Source organism: Jaculus jaculus, chromosome 13 (assembly GCF_020740685.1).
Source record: "Jaculus jaculus isolate mJacJac1 chromosome 13, mJacJac1.mat.Y.cur, whole genome shotgun sequence".
Taxonomy (NCBI): Eukaryota; Metazoa; Chordata; class Mammalia; order Rodentia; family Dipodidae; genus Jaculus; species Jaculus jaculus.
Window position 1 is genome coordinate 54,223,724 of NC_059114.1, and position 18,785 is coordinate 54,242,508.

An 18,785-nucleotide genomic window follows, 5' to 3' on the forward strand; every position below is an offset into this window, starting at 1 on the left:
TTTGCTTACCACCATGTCCTGTGAGTCTAGCATTGCACCTCCTGGCTCATCCAAGAACCTCGGTGCCTTTGTGTTTTATGACTTGTGCTTTCCTTCTGAAATTCTGAATTCTATCAAGAGACGAAAGTGTTAACCAGACACAAGAATAAAAGTCTTAGTTCTATTTCCTCTGCTTCCATGCAGTGATTTATTTTAAAACACAGAACCCTATGAGCTCTAATCTTCCTTCATATTAGGCAGAAATCAGTTCATCAAAACAACCCCTAGCTCTACCTGGTATTCTCATTTATTCCCTATTTTCTCTGGAATGAATATAAGTGGTCATGTTTAGAGTTTGTCTTCTTTTGGGAACTCGTATAGAAAATGTTTTATTTTAGGTTAATTCAGTTGAGATTTTATTTAACACCACCCTAAGTTACAGAACCTTACAGATAAATGTTTATGGAAAGATAATATATACACTCTGTATGCATGTCTATCAATCGATTTAAAAATACGTGTTTTCATAACTTGAAATAGAAAAGATTGGAAGGCATAATAGTGAGGAAGTTTCCACCCCCAGACTCTTCCCTTCTCCAGCTAAATTCTGCAAGATTTAGTGGAAGAAGCAGGCCCTTGTGATTTCCTGATGAATGACTGAAGGATGTGACTGTGTGTGTGTGTGTGTGTGTGTGTGTGTGTGTTTCCTTCTAATGAAATGCTCAAATAGTGAGTCACAATGCCAGAGGCACTGTTCTCCAAGATTCCATATCTGCTTATTTCTAATGCAGATTCTGAAAAAAGCACACATCTCTATCTAACCCTTCAGATCTCTGTGTGGGGCTGGAGTATACATTTCTTTTCCTACTCCTCTTTTTCTCTTGGGTTCTCAGTAGCAAAACTTACAGCCACTAGACAGAAGTGGCCAGATTTAGTGGTCTGAAGGCAACAGAAAAATAATCTGTTGTCATTGCTTGACTGTATCGTGGTTGTGAATGACTCTTTCATAAAGCCACAAAACATGTCTATTTAATCATTTGTTGAGTCATGCTGAGCTGGAAACAAAAATCTCAATGAACGACTTCTACCATACCTACCTATAAATAAATGGCTTAATGTTACAGAAATCTACTATTTCCTTTAAGTGTATCAATCTGTTAGTTCCTTTTTTGCATGAATGTGTGGTAGGCATGCATGTGTTGTGTATGCATACTGTGTGTGTGTGTAGACACCAGAAGTTAATGTGAGGTGTTTTCCTCAGTTGCTCTACACTTTACTGAGGTACGATCTCTCGGTTGAACCTAGAATTGACTGATTTGGCTAGTCTAGCTAGCCAACTTGCCTTGGGGATCCACTCTCTCTAGGAGGGTGGCCATACCCACCTGGCATTAATGTGGGTGCTGGGAATCCAAGGTCTCACATTTGTGGACAAGTAATTCTAGGAAAAAAAAATTGTTTTTATTTATTTGCAAGAGGAGATAGAGAAAGAGAGAGGGGTAGATGCATGAAGGCCTGTTGTCGCTGTAAACAAATTGCAGAAACATGTGCCACTTTGTGCATCTGGCTGTATGAGGATCCTGGGGAATTGAACAAGGGCTGAGAGACTTTGGCAAGCCAGTGCCGTTAACTGCTGAGCCATTTCCCCAGCCCACAAGTGCTTTCTTTATCTTTGGTGACTATATTAGTGCCACCTCCCTAAAACCCATTGGTATTTCTGTCCCTCTGAGTTGAGAATGAAGAAACCCCTTGGGCTCTGGCTGGGCTTCGCTTTCCACAAGCCAATGGCTCCCAAGTAAAATCAAATATAATGATTAACAAAGAATTAGTAAGGATAGACACAGAGAAGGGTAAACTATATATGATTTATTTTTAGAGACAGTAGAAGCAAAGCAGAAAAACTCCCAAGCTAAGCAGAGCAGCTGGGAAGGGGTCCCAAGCAGGAAAATCTGCATGGCGACTTGGAGCAGGTCTGTTATAACCTTAGAGATATAAATGAGTTGTCCAGTTGGGATGAGCCTCATTGCCAAGTCCAAATACCTATTGGGGCCCTTGATTGCCAGGGAGGAGAGCCCTGCCCAACAATGGGGGTGGGAAGAAGAGCCTGTGTGAAGTTAAGCAGAACCAGGAAGCTGTCTGATCACCATCTTAAATTACAGTGGAGTTCCATTATGGTCTTCCCAGGGCGTGTTAGCATCGATGTTCTTTGGGCCAATATCACAAAGAGACTGTATGTAAAAGAAAGTTACCTTGATCCTAATACCTATCCATACTCTTTTCACGTTACAGGAGCAGGGAGAACAATTCTTTGTTTTATTGGACACTTTTTAGTTATCCGTATAGTTCTTATCATCTTTTCACTACCATATCTCTTAAAAAAACGAAAGGTTGCTAAGCCTTGCTTCATTTTTCATCACCCAGTTTCTTCAGAAATTCTGGATCTTTCTCACGAAATGAATAAGTATGTGTGATGGTTAAGGTGTTGTCCACTTGATCTGTTTAGTAATTCACAGAAATCCCTTTGGAGTGGGTCTCTGAGGTTACTTCCAGGAAGGATTAACTGAAGGAGGAAGTCTTTCCCCAGAGTGAGCCCTATCCCAGAGTGGGCGGGCCCTTCTCAGAGGGGGAATTTATATAAGAAAGTATTGTCTGCCCCAGCTGCTTCCTAGCTTCCAGCCTTGATTGAAGACCTGTGTCAACTGAAGACCCAAAACCAGCAGCTCCTTAGGAACCTTCCAGGCTTTCAGTGCTGGATTAGGACTGCTGAGGCATCTGGTCACACGGACTGAGCAGCTACTGGGTTTCTTGATTCTGGGACCTGGAACTGCTATTGGACTACCTTAAACTAATCCAATAAATTCCCTTTTTTTTTTTTTAAAAAATTTTTTATTTATTTATTTGAGAGCAACAGACACAGAGAGAAAGACAGATGGAGGGAGAGAGAGAGAATGGGCGCGCCAGGGCTTCCAGCCTCTGCAAACGAACTCCAGACGCGTGCGCCCCCTTGTGCATCTGGCTAACGTGGGACCTGGGGAACCGAGCCTCGAACCGGGGTCCTTAGGCTTCACAGGCAAGCGCTTAACTGCTAAGCCATCTCTCTCCAGCCCTAAATTCCCTTTTTAATATAATTCATTCTAGCAGTTCTGTTCCTCTAGAGAACCCTGACTAATACTGTATAATCTCAGAAAGATTCTATTAGGTGACTCCAATAGCCTTGGAGTATTTCTTTCTTTCTTTCTTTCTTTCTTTCTTTTTTTTTTTTTTTTTTTTGAGGTTGGGTCTCACTCTAGCCCAGGCTGACCTAGAATTCACTATGTAGTCTCAGGGAGGCCTCAAACTCACAAAGATCCTCCTACCTCTGCCTCCAGAGTGCTGGGATTAAAGGAGGGCACCACCATGCCCTGCTTTGCTTCCTAACTTAATTTTGGCAAGCTGGTGTTCTGGTTTCCTCCTTGAAGCTTCCTACTAACTGGCTCCATGTGGCCTTGAGGCTTCAGTGCCAGGGCTCCCGGGGATGTTCTTCCTCCCTGAGATCCATATTTTAGCTTCCTTTGCCCAAATACTCCTCTTACATTCCAAGGTCTGACCTTGTCTTTTTTTCCTCTTCAGAGCTATCAATCAGCTTCACGTTTTCAAGTATCATGTAGTTTTAGTAAATCTTCTTCAGTGTTCCAGCCTCATGGCTTTCTCATCCCCTGAGATGCTGGAGAACAGTGATTGTCGCGCTAACACGGTGGCATGTTTCCCATTCCCATTCCCATTCCTCCAGGTCTGCTTCTTCTCAGGCTCTAGAGCTCACTTTTCTTTGACATAATCACTCTGTCCTCCTTGTAAAGTCTTGTTTATATTCCTCTAATATCTTCTCTTGTCCACTGTCATCTTTAGTGTCCCAGATCTTTTCACCTTATATCTAGATTATGGCCATTAGCTTCTCATTGGTTTCCCAATAACGCTTTTCTTCCCCACCTTCTTGAAGGTAAAAATAACTAATAATGATAATAATGAAAATAAAAAAGGTTGTCATTGAAAAGCATTACTGTATATAAGAAAAACCTGAAATTTATCATCTATATGTGGAAGAAAAAAACACTTGAGAAATTTATTGATAGGGATTCTGATTCAGAAAAAGATACTTTGTGCTATGTTTTGAATGGATCCCTTCTAAAATTCAGGAGCTACCAATTTGATCATATTGAGTAGTGTTGTTTTTAAAGAGATGATTAGGAGGGCTTCTTGGCTCCTGAATGGGATTAAGGTTCTTGCAGTGTTCAGCTGTTTCAGTTCTGCTTTGGGCCATGTGAGAATAGTCCCCAAAGTCCTTCACCAGACACTAAATGCTGGTGCCTGGATCTTGGATTTCCTGGTTCTACAAATGTTAGCAATATCTAATTGCTAGAAGTTAGTCACCCTGTAGTATTTTGTAATAGCAGTAAAAGTGAGCTAAGATAGCCTGTATCTTTCATGTAAAAGGATACTTCTGCCCTCAAGTAATAAGAAGAAAAAGGCAACTTCCTTCCTCTCCTCTCTTCTTTAGCAAGCCTTTACATCTTAGTCAAATCCCCCTGTATATATTTTTTTTAACATCATGTGTTACCTGTGTTATGTGTTTTTAATGAGTAGTAGTTTTACATTTAGTTATTGAATTATTTTTTAAATTTATTTATTGATTTATTTGAGAGAATGTGACACCATATGCATCTGGTTTACATGGGTTCTGGAGAATCAAACCTGAGTCCTTAATCCTTAGTCCTTCACCACTAAGAAATCTCTCTAGTCCTGAATTAATTAAAAAAAAAATTTATTTATTTATTTTGGAGAGAGAGAAAGAGAATGGGTGCGCCAGGGCCTCCAACCACTGCAAATGAACTCCAGACACATGTGCCCACTTGTACATCTTGCTTAAGTGGGTCCTGGAGAATCGGACCAGGATCCTTTGGCTTTGCAGGCAAACGCCTTAACCACTAAGCCATCTCTCCAGCCCCTGAATTAATTTTTGTCACCCACAATGAAATAAGTCATGAGAGGACAGAGACTTTATCTATTGTTCAATCAACATTTGGAAGAGACAGTCTATGAGGAACATTTGCATTTTCAGCATTAACTTCATTTACATGTCCTATGTGACCATAGCCTCTGCTATGAACATAAAGATCTCCTTAATATCTTCAGGATGTCAATGCAGTTTTGCCTTTAAATTTTCTTTTACATTCTCCCCCAAATGAGTGCTAGCTCTAGTGGCAGCACTCTGGTTCCTCTCACTGTCAATCTTGAAGGCCAGGTTATATGCAGTCTTACATTTCAGTTATCCATTTTCCAATAATTTTCCTGGTTCTCAAACTAGTCAATAAGAACTTCAGTTGTCAGCACAATTTTATTATTATTTATTAATTTCATCATGACATTTTCATACACATGTATCAGTACTCTATTTTATGATAGCCATAAGTAAGGTATGTATAGTAGCTGCTCGCCAGAGAGCTTTTGCATTTCTCAGTGTGACAGGATGATATTCTCTGCAAGAAGCAGCTGAGTGCTGACTAGCCCTGAAGCCCTAAGTGGTGCTGGTTGCATGAACAAAAAGAACAACATCTTACTGCATTTCACTGGCCAATTTATTCAAACAATATGTATCTTGAATTCCTACTATGTGCAAGAAACACTTCCAGGTAAATGAGATACCTCCACAAATAAAACAAAGATCCTTCCATTTCTGGGAATTATGATCTGGGGACAGAAACATCAGTATCACAAATATGAAAAAAGTTTTAACTTTGGAAATCCTATATGAGAAAAAGAGGAACCTTTATGGGTGGGGCTATAATTTAGTGGTACGCATGTGTTCACCATATGTGAGGCCCTGGGCTCAACATCAGCATCACCAACAAAACAGAGCATGTAGCGAATATTTGGTAAAAGTTAGCCTCTGGCCTCTAGATCTGGGCTAGTTCTTGTTATGACAAAAATGCAAAAAGTTGTCAACCTGGGATAGGCTCTTAGAAGTCAGGTCAGGATTTCACTTGCTGCTTATCTAAAACACCAAAAAAAGATCTGGAACAATGTGGAAGCACATCTGGAATTAATTGGCCATAACAAGGCAACTGGTCAGGGGCAAATTTGGTGATAATGCCAAGAACTAGCAAAATAATGTCAGTTTTTTTTTAACTGTTAATTAAAGTTAATATAATTACTTTTATTGCAGTGATAACACATAGCAAATGCTTTGAGTGCCCACTGTGGGGCAAGCATTGCACTTAGCTTTTCTTACATTATAATGCTTACTATACAGGGCATGACTCAGCATCAACTCCATTTTGTAGACAAGGAACCACAGAGTCTTTACATACGTTGTATAAGCCAACATAAGTGGTAAATGATGGAGCAGTGATTTGAAAACTGCAGCCTGAGGGTTGGAGAGATGGCTCAGTAGTCAGGCACTTGCCTGCAGAGCCTAAAGACCTGAATTTGATTCCCTAGTACCTATGTAAAGCCAGATGCACTAGGTGGCAATGCATCTAGAGTTTGTTTGCAGTGGCTAGAGGCCCCAGCATGCCCATTCTCTCTCTCTTTTCTTCTTCTTCCTCTCAAACAAATCAACAAAATATTAAAACAAACAAACAAACAAAAAACCTCTGTAGCCTGATGCCAATAAGCAAATGTGGAGTGTTGAGTCTGTAAATGTAAAGGATAATCCAGAAAATTCTACAGATGAACGTGACTAACCTCAACTCCATATTATTTCTATCAGGCAGGGAAAAACATAAGAGGAAATAAAATGCTCGAAGACAAAGGCATTCATTAAATTGAAACGACTCATCAAACAAATCCAAGATGCTTCACTCACTTCCTATAAAACACGGACTGAATGTTGGATTCAGATACACCTGGGAGGTCTGTCACTGATCAATAGGATTGTTTGTAACTCTTAGTAAATGTAATTTTACCTAGCAACTTGTCTTAATTTAGTTCAATCAGTTTCATTAAACCTCAACACTACAGTTGTAATTCATTCAAAGTGACCTTTGCAATTTCTCAAGATACTCACTTTCCTCTAAATACAGTATGTTTTCATTTTGAGGGGATTTTCCAATTTTCCAGTATGTTTTACTCTCCAGCTTACCTTTATTTATTTATTTTTGCTATCAAGGATTTAATATCTTATTGTACTAATGTGTCTGCTAACCAGATTGGATTGCCCACAAGTTATCAATTGTCTGTCTTCCATGATTGGCCTCACTTATTTAATATTTCTGCATATAGTTGGATAAATATTATCTTTATACATTGATCCTGATTATTCAACTCAGTTGTGCATGTTTTCAATATATCCCAGATGATACCCATCTTAAGGACTGAAATCATGTCTTCTGTATTTTCTATTTCAAACTTTATTAACTGGGCACTATTGATTTTTTGGCTTTTCATGAAATACATTTTTTTCTTTTTTTTGAGTAAGAGACAGAGAGAGAGAAAGAGGAAGGGAGAGAATGAGAGAGAGAGAATGGGTGCGCCAGGACCTTCCAGCCACTGTGAACACACTCCAGACGTGTGCACCCCCTTGTGGCACAAGTGCAACAATGCATGCTTTAGTCACTGTGCATCTGGCTACATGGGACCTGGAGATTCGAACATGTGTTCTTAGGCTTTGTAGGCAAGTGCCTTAACTGCTAAGCCATCTCTCCAGCCCGAAATACATATTTTTAAGGTAACTCCCTTCTAGGTTTTGTTTGTTTTTATTTGTGCCAAGTGATAGATTTCCAAAAGTATTCATTTAAACCTAGAAATATTTATTAGGTATATGTTTTACTGTCAGAAAAATTAAATCCAAAGGAAAAAATCATTCATTATATAATATAGAACATGAACAACTTTATAAACAAAAGTTAACTGTGCTTGAATGAATTATCAATTCATATTGGGCTGTGTCTCCTTACTCTTCATTAAGAATTTATTAATTTCTTAGAAGGAAAACCCACTATACAGTGACTCCATATCAATATTTAATGTAAGAGTGCCTGTAGCAATAGAGGGACTCTCTTACTGTGAAAGTGGGGAAGGGAATTAAGACTGTGCCCTATTTTCTGATGGTGGAACCCTCAGATAAATTATAATTTTGTTGTTCTTTACATGGTAGAAGTGATAATGAAGAGGTACTTTGTGTTCATTGATATGCTCTTGCTAGTTTCATTTTGTTAGATGGAACTGCAGCACCTAATGTTATTGACCAGGATAGAAAATGCTACCATGTCCTAACACTCCCATGCTTATGTGGCTTGGCTTCATTTAGTAAAAAAACAAAATAAAACAAAACACAAAACAGTGATTCATTAGTCTTTTCCAGTAGTTTCCTAAAATATCTACTCCCTCCTTCGTTCTCTGTGGGTTACATGTCATGCGCCAGTATATATGGTATATTAGCAAGAATCTTGACAGATATTTGCTTTCATTTTTACATCTACTATGTTCAGGGAAAACAATGTTTTCCTGACAATTGGCAATTCTCTTATGCTTTTTCTATTGCCTGCCTATGTACTTTTCAGTGTAAGATTGAGTCATTTTGTTTTTACCCAGATATATTGTGCTTCTGATTTAGTTTTACAAATGTATAAAAAGAGGCAGACAACTCTAAAATAAAAGCAGAAAAGGAAATACTACCGAAAAGGAGGTATATAGTTCATTAGAAGTATATAATTCAGGGCAAGGCCACATTATGTTACTTGAGACAAAGTATGGAGTGGAGTCTTGTCATTATTTATGGTACCTTTTCTTCTGGGATGTCTGACAGCACAGAAACAAGAAAGCAAATCTCATCAGTCAGTCATAGGAAACATCCTCACATAGCCATTAACTTTAGTTATAAATAATTCCAAATCAATTGTAAAATAGTGGTTTTCCAGAATTTCTCCTTCAGTGCTTCCTCTCACAGTTCTAGAAAAGCACTTTCACCCATGTATTTTTCTTTACCAATTCTCATATGGTGAGTAAGACTTTTTCCATGGACTCACATGTGACTGGAACACACAACTGTTTGTGGAAGTACATTGATGACAAATCAATCATACCATTAAATGCATTAGAAGAATGAGTCCATTTCAAAAAAGTAAATTTCATCCCCAAATTCGTAAGATTCCTAAATCCAGGTATAGCTCTTGTTCTTACATCTTTTGTGCCTGGCATTTACTGTTGCTCTGGCTGCTATATACTGCAATGTTTATTACTATTGCCATCCAAATGGATCAAGACCAGGAAAGTATCTCTTCATAGCAGGACCACAGAATATAGACATGACCCCATCTCTTATATGTATAAACAGCCTCTCATGGCCATTGTTCTTTGGTAAATTGGTTTGATGTCAACTGGCCAGCTACAGAATGGAGAATACTCACTGGTAATCCATACAGAAAGTTAAGCATGTCATGTTTTCAACTGCATACTAACTAGAGGGCACATACCTAAATAAATAACTGGTCACATACTTGATGTGAATTCCTTCAGTTGAGGGTGACACTATACTTAGAAGATACTTTGGAGCTTCCACTGAGAGCTAAAATATTCTTCTTGGACATAGAAAATATCTCCTCATTCCTTTTAGTTGCACCATATAAGCATGGAGGCTTTGATTCATGTAAAATGGATGGAATAGAGTCCATCCTTGAGGTCAAGACTGGGCATGTGACCCAGTGGTCATTTCATCTCAAATAGCCTTGGCTTTGGCTTAGTGGTGCACTCATGAGCTAATGAGAGATAATGACATCAGATTCTAGTAAAGAAATTAGGGGGAAAACAGCTGTCTTGCTGCTGGTAGCCATCTTGACTCAATGTGTGGAGAGACTGCTACATAAAAATGGAGTCCACAAAGAGGGTGGGAGAGCTGTGAAGTGGGGCTAACTAGTGCTCTGACGCCCAGAGCACACAGTTGGGTGAAATTACCAATTTTGTCCTCTGCTTACTATAGTCTAAATTGAAATTCATTTGAAACAGAAGTAGAACTGAACAGCACACATGTTTGCCAAGAAATGCTGCATACATACTGTGTATTTCCACAAAGCCCCTGACAGAGCTGTTCATGGAATACTTGTGCATAACATGCAGAGAGATGCGGAGTGGATGCAAGCAGAGTCAGGTGACTTCATCAATAATTGAAGACTCATGTCCAAGAATGCTAATTCCATGTCAACCTGAGGAAAATTTTATAGTGGTGTGCCTCAGGGTTCTTCCCTGGCCCTGTCCTTTTTGACATATTTATCAAAGGTGCAGATGAGCTCACTGATGGCATCCATATCAAATTCTACAGATGGCAAGATGATTGGAGCACTGAATAGTCTGTTCGATAAAGAAGCTCATTTCTAAGATTCTTCATAGGCTAGAGCATTTGAATAGAATCTTAAAAAGAACTAAGGTAAAAATCTTTGAATTGGATCCAAAACTGATTATACAAATAACTGGGTAATACTGGGAATTTAGTTAAATATAATTTCAAAATGGATCAGCAATGTCTTACAGCTGCCTAAATAAATAAATAAATAGAGCCACATTACATTACATAAACAGGGCAGAGAAGTGATGTAGGCAGATGTCATATTGAACAAATCAGGGGTTGAGGCTGCTAGGGAGGAAAGAGCCAAAGGAAGTGAGGTTTTCATATGTCTCTACATAACATCTAATGGTATCCTCCAACCTGCCAAACCATGTAAGCAGAAATGATAAAATTACCAGTGGGAATAGTCACAGCCCTCTTTCTGCTCCCACCTGCTATGTGAATATTGTATTTTCCCTTCCCAACGAGGTAGGCTTATTTTTCCTCTGGGAGGAAAGTTAAATTATGCTGTATAGTAAAGGATTGAGTAGAAAGGGAGGATGTAATAGAAGAGGGGACAGGAAAGCCTTTGCGCACATGCCAAGTAAAAGCTTGTGGGTATTTAAAGACAGGGGGGCTTCACGGTGCTTTTAAGATTTAAAAGAACAAGAGAGAAAAGAAAAGGGGAAACATTTAATCTGGTTGCCACAGCCACTCAAGTATTAACTCAAAAATGTACATTTATAACAATTATCTGGTTTTTTAATACAAGCCCCTGGATTGGGGTTAGCAAAGACCTTTCAAGTATTTCCTTTTAGCCCCAGTTACTTGGCCCATGTCATTTCCCCACCACAGGTAGATACTGTCTTGTAGAGTAAACTGCCATATTCTTGACGTAATAGTATGCACAAGGGGGCACATGTGTCTGGAGTTTGTTTGCAGTGGCTGGAAGCCTTGATGCGCCCATTTACTCTCTCTCTGTCACTCTCAAATAAATAAAAATAAACAAAATAAATAAAAATAAGTACAATACCAACAACCAAGGAAAATATTTTGTAGTAGTGATAATCAAGTAAAAATTCAATAAAATAAAATGCCATTTACAATAGCATTGTGCAATACACTATTTATGAATTGACTTAAAGAAGATCATAACAGATGCCAATTTAAGATTCTGTCAAAAGATAAATAAAAAATGCCTCTTTCTCTCCTCTCTCTCTCTCTCTCTCTCTATCTATCTATCTGATTGCAAATAAATAAATAAATATAAAAAAGAAAAAAAAGGCTGTAGAGATGACTTAGCAGTTAAGGCACTTGCCTACAAAGCCCAAGGACCTAGATTTGATTCCCCAGTACCCACATAAGTCAGATGCACAAAGTGGCACATGCTTCTGGAGTTCATTTGCAGTAGCTAGAGCCCTGGAGCACCCATTCTCTCTGTATTTCTCTCTTATCTCGCTTTCTTTCCCTTTCTCTCTGATTGCAAATAACTAAATCTAAAAACAGAAAAAATGCAAGTTGTACCATGGTTATATATGATGATTTTACAATCAAAAGATAAAGATTTCTGCAAAATGTTCCACAAATTCAATCAACATCATAGCAGAGTAATTTCAGGGAAATGGATCAACTGATTCTAAGATTCACACGGAACAGCAAAGGTCTATGAAGTGCTAACAGGTTTTGAAAAGAAGCAAAAAGGAATCAAACTATCCTGGTAGACTTTAAGAAATAATATAAATATAAAAAAATAAAAGAAAAGAAATACTATAAATATGAAGAAGAAATATGTGAAAAAGAAAAATGCTTAAAACAATTTCATTGAGGAATTTCGGGTCAGAGGAGAATTCTGCAACTTCAGGATAGAGGAAGTCTTAAAATAGAGCACAGTGGACTTTTAGGTAAAATTACTGGTTAAAAGCTGCCTATGAACTGGTTAAAGACTCAGTATAAGAAGAGGCATGTTCCAAAGAAAAGGAGTAAGAGTTCTAGTAATTCACAAAAGCAGTGATAGAACAGTTGGAAAATTCCAAGAGAAAGATGAGTGTGTGTGGAAAAGAAAGTCAATCTGAACACCTCTCTAGCCATGTATCTCCCAGAAAGGGCAGCAGAAAGATTCCCTGTCCACAAGCTAAACCAAGTAGCCTTGGTGAAAAAAAAAAAAAGACAATTCTACTTACAGGACAAGTCCACAATACTCCAAAACCTCAAATCTAATTGTGGATTTGGTGAGACATTGTGATTCCTTTGGTGACTGGTCTTCAGTGGACAAGACTCCCATTTTGTCACTGTATATGAATCAGACGGCAGGGACTAGGTGCCCTCTTGTTTAAAACTGAGTTATCCTGGGCACCTGAGAATAGAGAACAATCACAGGTCAGGAAGCCGGAACTTAACCATCATGCAAGAGACAGACATTTTGCAGTACATGAAGGTAAAGTGTCCCCCGTATTATTAAGTGTTTGTGATTAAGCTTCATACTGACTCCCAGCCAGCAGAAGCTTTGGAAGGTGGATCCTTGTTAGAGGAGGTGTGTCATGGGGGGCAGGACCATGAGGTTCATTAGACCAACCCTCTGGGCTGTTCACTGGCTAGCTCACTCTTGCTGCTACTCCGGACGGGTACGACAAGATGTGATGCCCAGCCTCTGCTCTTCCAAGCTTCCCCTGCCTTGATAAAACCTTCCCTCCACACTGTAAGCTGAAATATACTCTACTCACATGAGCTGCTTCCAGTTAGGTGCTTTTTTCTCAGCAATGTGAAGGTAACTGTAATAAAGCCCTGTGAAGCAGCTGTGCAAAGGAGAAGGGTTTGATGTTGACAAGCTGACAAAATATACGCTGTAGGAGGCTTGGCTCATGGAGTGAAGTGTTAAAGAAAGGTAACCCCATCTTCAGTACCAGGAGTATATCTCATCCATCATCTGAGAGTAACACCTGAGTTTAAGAACCCAGAGCCTGAGGTCAGTGCATAGGTCCAGCTGTGGGGTCATGTATTTGTCATTCACTGCCAGAGCCAGGGAACGCTGAAGTCTACCCCTTAAACAGGTTGTATAATATTTAGGAGATCCGAAAAGTTTAAGAACAGGTCCTCTGCCTGTACAGATCAACATGTGCTGTTTCCTGCTCACACGTCCAATGCATTTGGGAGACATTTCCAGGTACAATACTAAGCATTCTAGGCTATACCATCTCAGGCATTTAGGAGGGTCAGTCTAAAGACTGACTACAAAGTCAAGTTTGGAGAATACAGGCCCCTAGATACAAAGAATGGAAATTACTAAAATGATGACCACTGTGATGGACTTTTGATACTCATCCAATACAGGCTCTATACCAGCATAAACCATAGGAAAGTATCCACATATTCAATTTATTGTTTCATCCCATGCATGTAAGTGGCAGTCTCCAATTTCTGAGACTCTGAGAAGAAGCTATTCCAACATTTCATCTTCTTTTGTCCTTGTGTGTGGCAAGGGCACTCATCTGTGGTGGTCGGAGCAGAATGTTGGGTGTCTTTATTTTGAGCCCAAGTCTTTTAACTGATTCCAGAGCCTTATGGGGCCTCAGTGATTACAAGGTCTTTGGTCCCCTTCAGGACTAAGATAATGCCTATAGCTGGCTGTCCCAGCTATTTACATGGGATCTGAAGATTTGAATGCTGGAAATTTCAGGCCCCTTCAGGCCCTTATGCTTTGTCGAGAATGCACTTAACTCTGTCCCCTTTCTCATATTAAAAAAACTTTTTTTTTTCCAATTTATATTATTTAGTTTTTGATTTTTTTTATTATGGCAAAGACTTTTCTCACTCACCCCCAGTGTTTTCCCATTTTAATTTTTCTTTGCTGTACTTTAAATAATATCAGAGAAGATCTTATTTAACCTTATGTTTTGTCTAGTTTTTCTTTTGACTTTTCTCTTTATCAGAAATTTTTTTTTTCTTTTAAAAAACTTTTTCTAATAGTTGGATTTTATTCTTCTATGCCATAATAATATATTTCACTCTTCTTCCTTTTTTCTTTCATTAAATTAACTTTACTCTTTTTTTTTTTTTTTTGGTTTTTCGAGGTAGGGTCTCACTCTGGTCCAGGCTGACCTGGAATTAAGTCTGTAGTCTCAGGGTGGCCTTGAACTCATGGTGATCCTCCTACCTCTGCCTCCCAAGTGCTGGGATTAAAGGCGTGCGCCACCACGCCCGGCTAACTTTACTCTTTATTTTCCACTTCCTCTTGCCTCCTTCCTTTATCTAATTCATTTAAGATTTTTGAATTTGTCCTAAGTAATTTTAACTTTACAGCACATTCTGCATTATTTTTTTGTCATTTTTCTATGCTATGGTCATTGGTGGTATATTTAGTGGGTGTTCATCAACTCTAAGTGCATTTCTGTATTGTGCTAGACAGCTCCATGTTGCTGGAATGAACATCAAACTAGGCACAGTTTAGGGAGGAAGGAATTTTTTGTTGTTGTTTATTTTTATTTATTTGAGAGCAACAGACAGACAGAGAGAGAAGGAGGCAGATAGATAGAGAATTGGCGTACCAAGGCTTCAAGCCACCGCAAATGAACTCCAGATGCATGCGCTACCGTGTGCATCATGCTTATGTGGGTCCTGAGGAGTTGAGCCTTGAACCAGGGTCCTTAGGCTTCACAGGCAAGTGCTTAACCACTAAGCCATCTCTCTAGCCTGAGGCAGGGATTTATTTCAAGCATATGGAAACAGGGATGTAGCAAGCAGCAAAGGCCCTGCAGAGCTGAAACTTCTCTGTATACCTTTGGGCTGGAACTCAGATCTGCCTCTAGTGACATCTTAGGGCTTTACTATAGGATCTGCTCCCAGTGACACCTCCTCCAGTCAGCTGTCTGGAAATCCAAATTACAAGTCCAATTTTAGCACCCGAGTCAATGAGGAGACATACATTCAAACTACCACATATATCTTGTGCCATTTGTTTGGATGCTATTACAACTGTTTATTTTCTCTTCTCTAAAGAATAGGCTACTTTACTGGGATGAATTTCCAAACCAGGCGCAATCATGGAGGAAGGGATATTTATTGAAGTCTGCAGATCCTGGGGTGTGTGTGTGGGGGGGGGGGGACGACAAACAAACATAAGCCACCAACACCAGTAAATCCTGAATATACTGGGGCCATTCTTTCAAACTACCATGTTCCACCCCTGGCCTCCAGTAGATTTATAACCATCTCACATTGTATATTGTCAAATTCAAAGGTCTCCACAGTCGTTGCCATCTAAAGATAGTTCCATATCCCTATGTCTCATTTGAGATGTAAGATTGTCTCTTAGTTGTGAGTCCTATAAAATCAAAACAAATTATATACTTTGAACAAATAAAGGCATAGAATAAACGTTTTCAACTGCTATAAGGGATAGCAAGGAGAGACTATTATTCTAGTCGCAAACTCAATAACCATCAATCAAACATCAAACTTCTGCAATTCAAGTCCAATATCATAACCAGTGATAGTCTCTGGATTTTCCAATTCCACCACTCCAGCCTGGCTTAATAGCCAGGAAAACTTCCAGTCTTAGCCAACAGCCACCATGGTAGCCCTTGCATAGTCCTGGTATATCCAAAACGTCTTCAGGTCTCTATGCAAATCACAGTCCATCTTGCAATTGCTATGCCAGCCTATCATGGTCATCATGCTGTACCTCATGCTACATCTCTGCAGTGGCTCCTGGGACCATGTACATTTCATAACCATTCCATGCATTTTTATGCTTCCAAAATCAATAACAGGTGTGCAGGACACAGCCATGTTCTTAATTTAGGGACAAAATAAATTGTAACTTTGAAAAGCAGGTCCCTTCTCCAGTCAACTCTTTTCCAGAAGAGTTTGCATTTCTGTAATAGCCTTTCCTCAGGCATTCCTCTCACTGTTTCACTGTCAAGTAGTTGGGCCATCTTCCTTAAGGTTGCTAATGGACATGATAATAGCAGCTTCAGTAGACAACCTAAAACCAGTCTCTGTGTCAATAAATTTTAAATTTGCTTGAATTTCTCCAACTTAAAATCTTAACTCAGCCCCATACCTTTAGCCAAGCATATCACCCCACTACAAATTTCACCTTGATCAAACTCCCTGGGCCGGGGCAGAAGAACACAGTTAGCTCTTATGCCAGTTACCCAGTTCCAACAAGGTTTTTGCAGTCTTCCCTTCCCCTTTGAAAATTCATAAGCCAAGCCTTCAAGTTCATTTATCTCTGCACTTAACATTTTCAAACTCTCATCAGAATGGTTCATGATACTTGACTTATAATTCTGGATGGCATCTTCACTTGCAAGCACAAAGTTTCCCATTTCTTCAGCACATAAGTTCCAAAAGACTAAAGTCCACACAGATTCATCTCACCTCACTCCTGGTATCAATTCTGTAGTAGATAGCCTCAGGTCACTGGTCTGAGCTTCAAAACCAAGCACAGTTATTGAGCAAGGGATATTTATTGAAGCTTGCAGACTCAGGAGAAGTTCCAAAATAACAGAAGAAGTTGGCCTCCTTTCATAGGTCCAAACAGATAGATAAAAACCATAAGCCACCAATACTAGTACATGTAGGCACACTTCTGAAACTCCAGGCTAAGCTCAAGCACTTTGCATATCTTTGGACTGGAATTCCAAATCCACCATCACACCTCAGGGCTGAACCCTAGGATCTGCCCAATGACACTCCTAGACAGGTGGCTGCAGGTCTAAATTACACACTTTAATGAAATCCTGCATATATTGGGGCCATCCATTCAAACTACCATAGCTACTTAATAAGAAGTTCTCCAAATAAAGCTGGACAAAGTATCCCAAGTCTGATAGTTTTACAAATTCAAAAATTGCAAAATAGAAACACACACACAAAATGAAAAACTCAGGCAATATGACTCCTAAAAGTTGTAACTTCTCAACTACTGACTTCAAAGATACCAGTGAAAATTTTCTAGCCATAATAAAAATGAAATCATCACCTATGCAGGAAAATGGATGGAGCTAAAGATCATTATGTTAAGCAAAATAAACCAGATTCAGAAAGATAAAAACTACATTTTCTCTAGTTTTAAATTTATACACACACAAAGTATATACATATATATCGTGTGTGTGTGAGTCATAAAACTAGAATTGGGACTTTAAAAGAGGAGGAAAAGATTTTAATGGGATGGGGATGGGATAAAAGGAGGTTAATGGAATACATGTGACATGAAAGCAGAAGAAAGGACTATTAGGTGTCAAGAGTGGGCCAAGGGAGATGGGAGTGGAAAACAGGAAAGTGAAATGAAGAGCAGGCATAATAACATATATGCAGGAGAAGGCCATAATGAAACCCATTACTTTGCTTGTGAGCTGAAAACAATTAAGTAAAATAGTACACAACTCTACCCCATCCACAATCCATGAATTTGACTAAATTGAAGGATTTAATTTGACTAAATTAAAATTATTCGGTTTGAGGCTGGAGAGATGGCTCAGTTGTTAAGGCTCTTGCCTGCAAAGTCCAACAACCTGAGCTTGATTCCCCAGTACGCAGATGCACAAAGTGGCGCATGCACCTGGGGTTCATTTGCAGTGGCTGGAGGCCTTGGTACACCCATTCTCTCTATCTCTCTTCTCTTTATCTCTCTCTTCTTGCAAATAAATAAATAAAAATGTTTTTTAAAAATAATTCATTTCCTATTGAACAAGAAACACTATAAACAATAGTAACAAGTAATTTTTTTCACTGGAAGATCTTCGTAGCTATAACAGTCAAAATACTCATTTTAGAATGTCTAAGGAACTAAAAAGTTTACAAAGAGAGATGCCCAGCAGAAAAATGGGCAAAAGGTATCCATAGACAATTTACAGAAACCCTAATGGTGAAAAATATTTGAAGAGATTTTTTTTTCTTTTTTTTTTAATTTTATTTATTTATTTAGTGGTTTTTCGAGGTAGGGTCTCATTCTAGCTCAGGCTGACCTGGAATTCACTATGGAGTCCCAGGGTGGCCTTGAACTCATGGCTTTCCTCCCACCTCTGCCTCCTGAGTGCTGGGATTAAAGGCGTGCACCACCACCCCTGACCTGAAGAGATTTAAATTTTTTTTTATTTATTTTTTTGAAGGAGAGAAAGGAGAGAGAGAGAGAATTGGCATGCCAGAGACTCCAGCCACTGCAAATGAATTCCATACATATCTGCCACCATGTGCCTCTGGCTTATGTGCGTGCTGGGGAATCAATACTTGTGTCCTTAGGCTTTTCAGGCAAACACCTTAACTGCTAAGCCATCTCTCCAGCCCCTGAAGAGATGTTTAATTTTATTAATAACTAGATAAATACTCACAGGAAAGGTGAGAGCTCCCACTGGCTTCTGGTATTATGACTTGGATGGTTTGACCCTAAGAGAATGGTTAAGTGTCATCAAGTGTGTATCCAGGATGGAATAATATGAAGTGGTCAAAAAAAGAGATTTAGGGCTGGAGAGATGGCTTAGCCATTAAGCGCTTGCTTGTGAAGCCTAAGGAT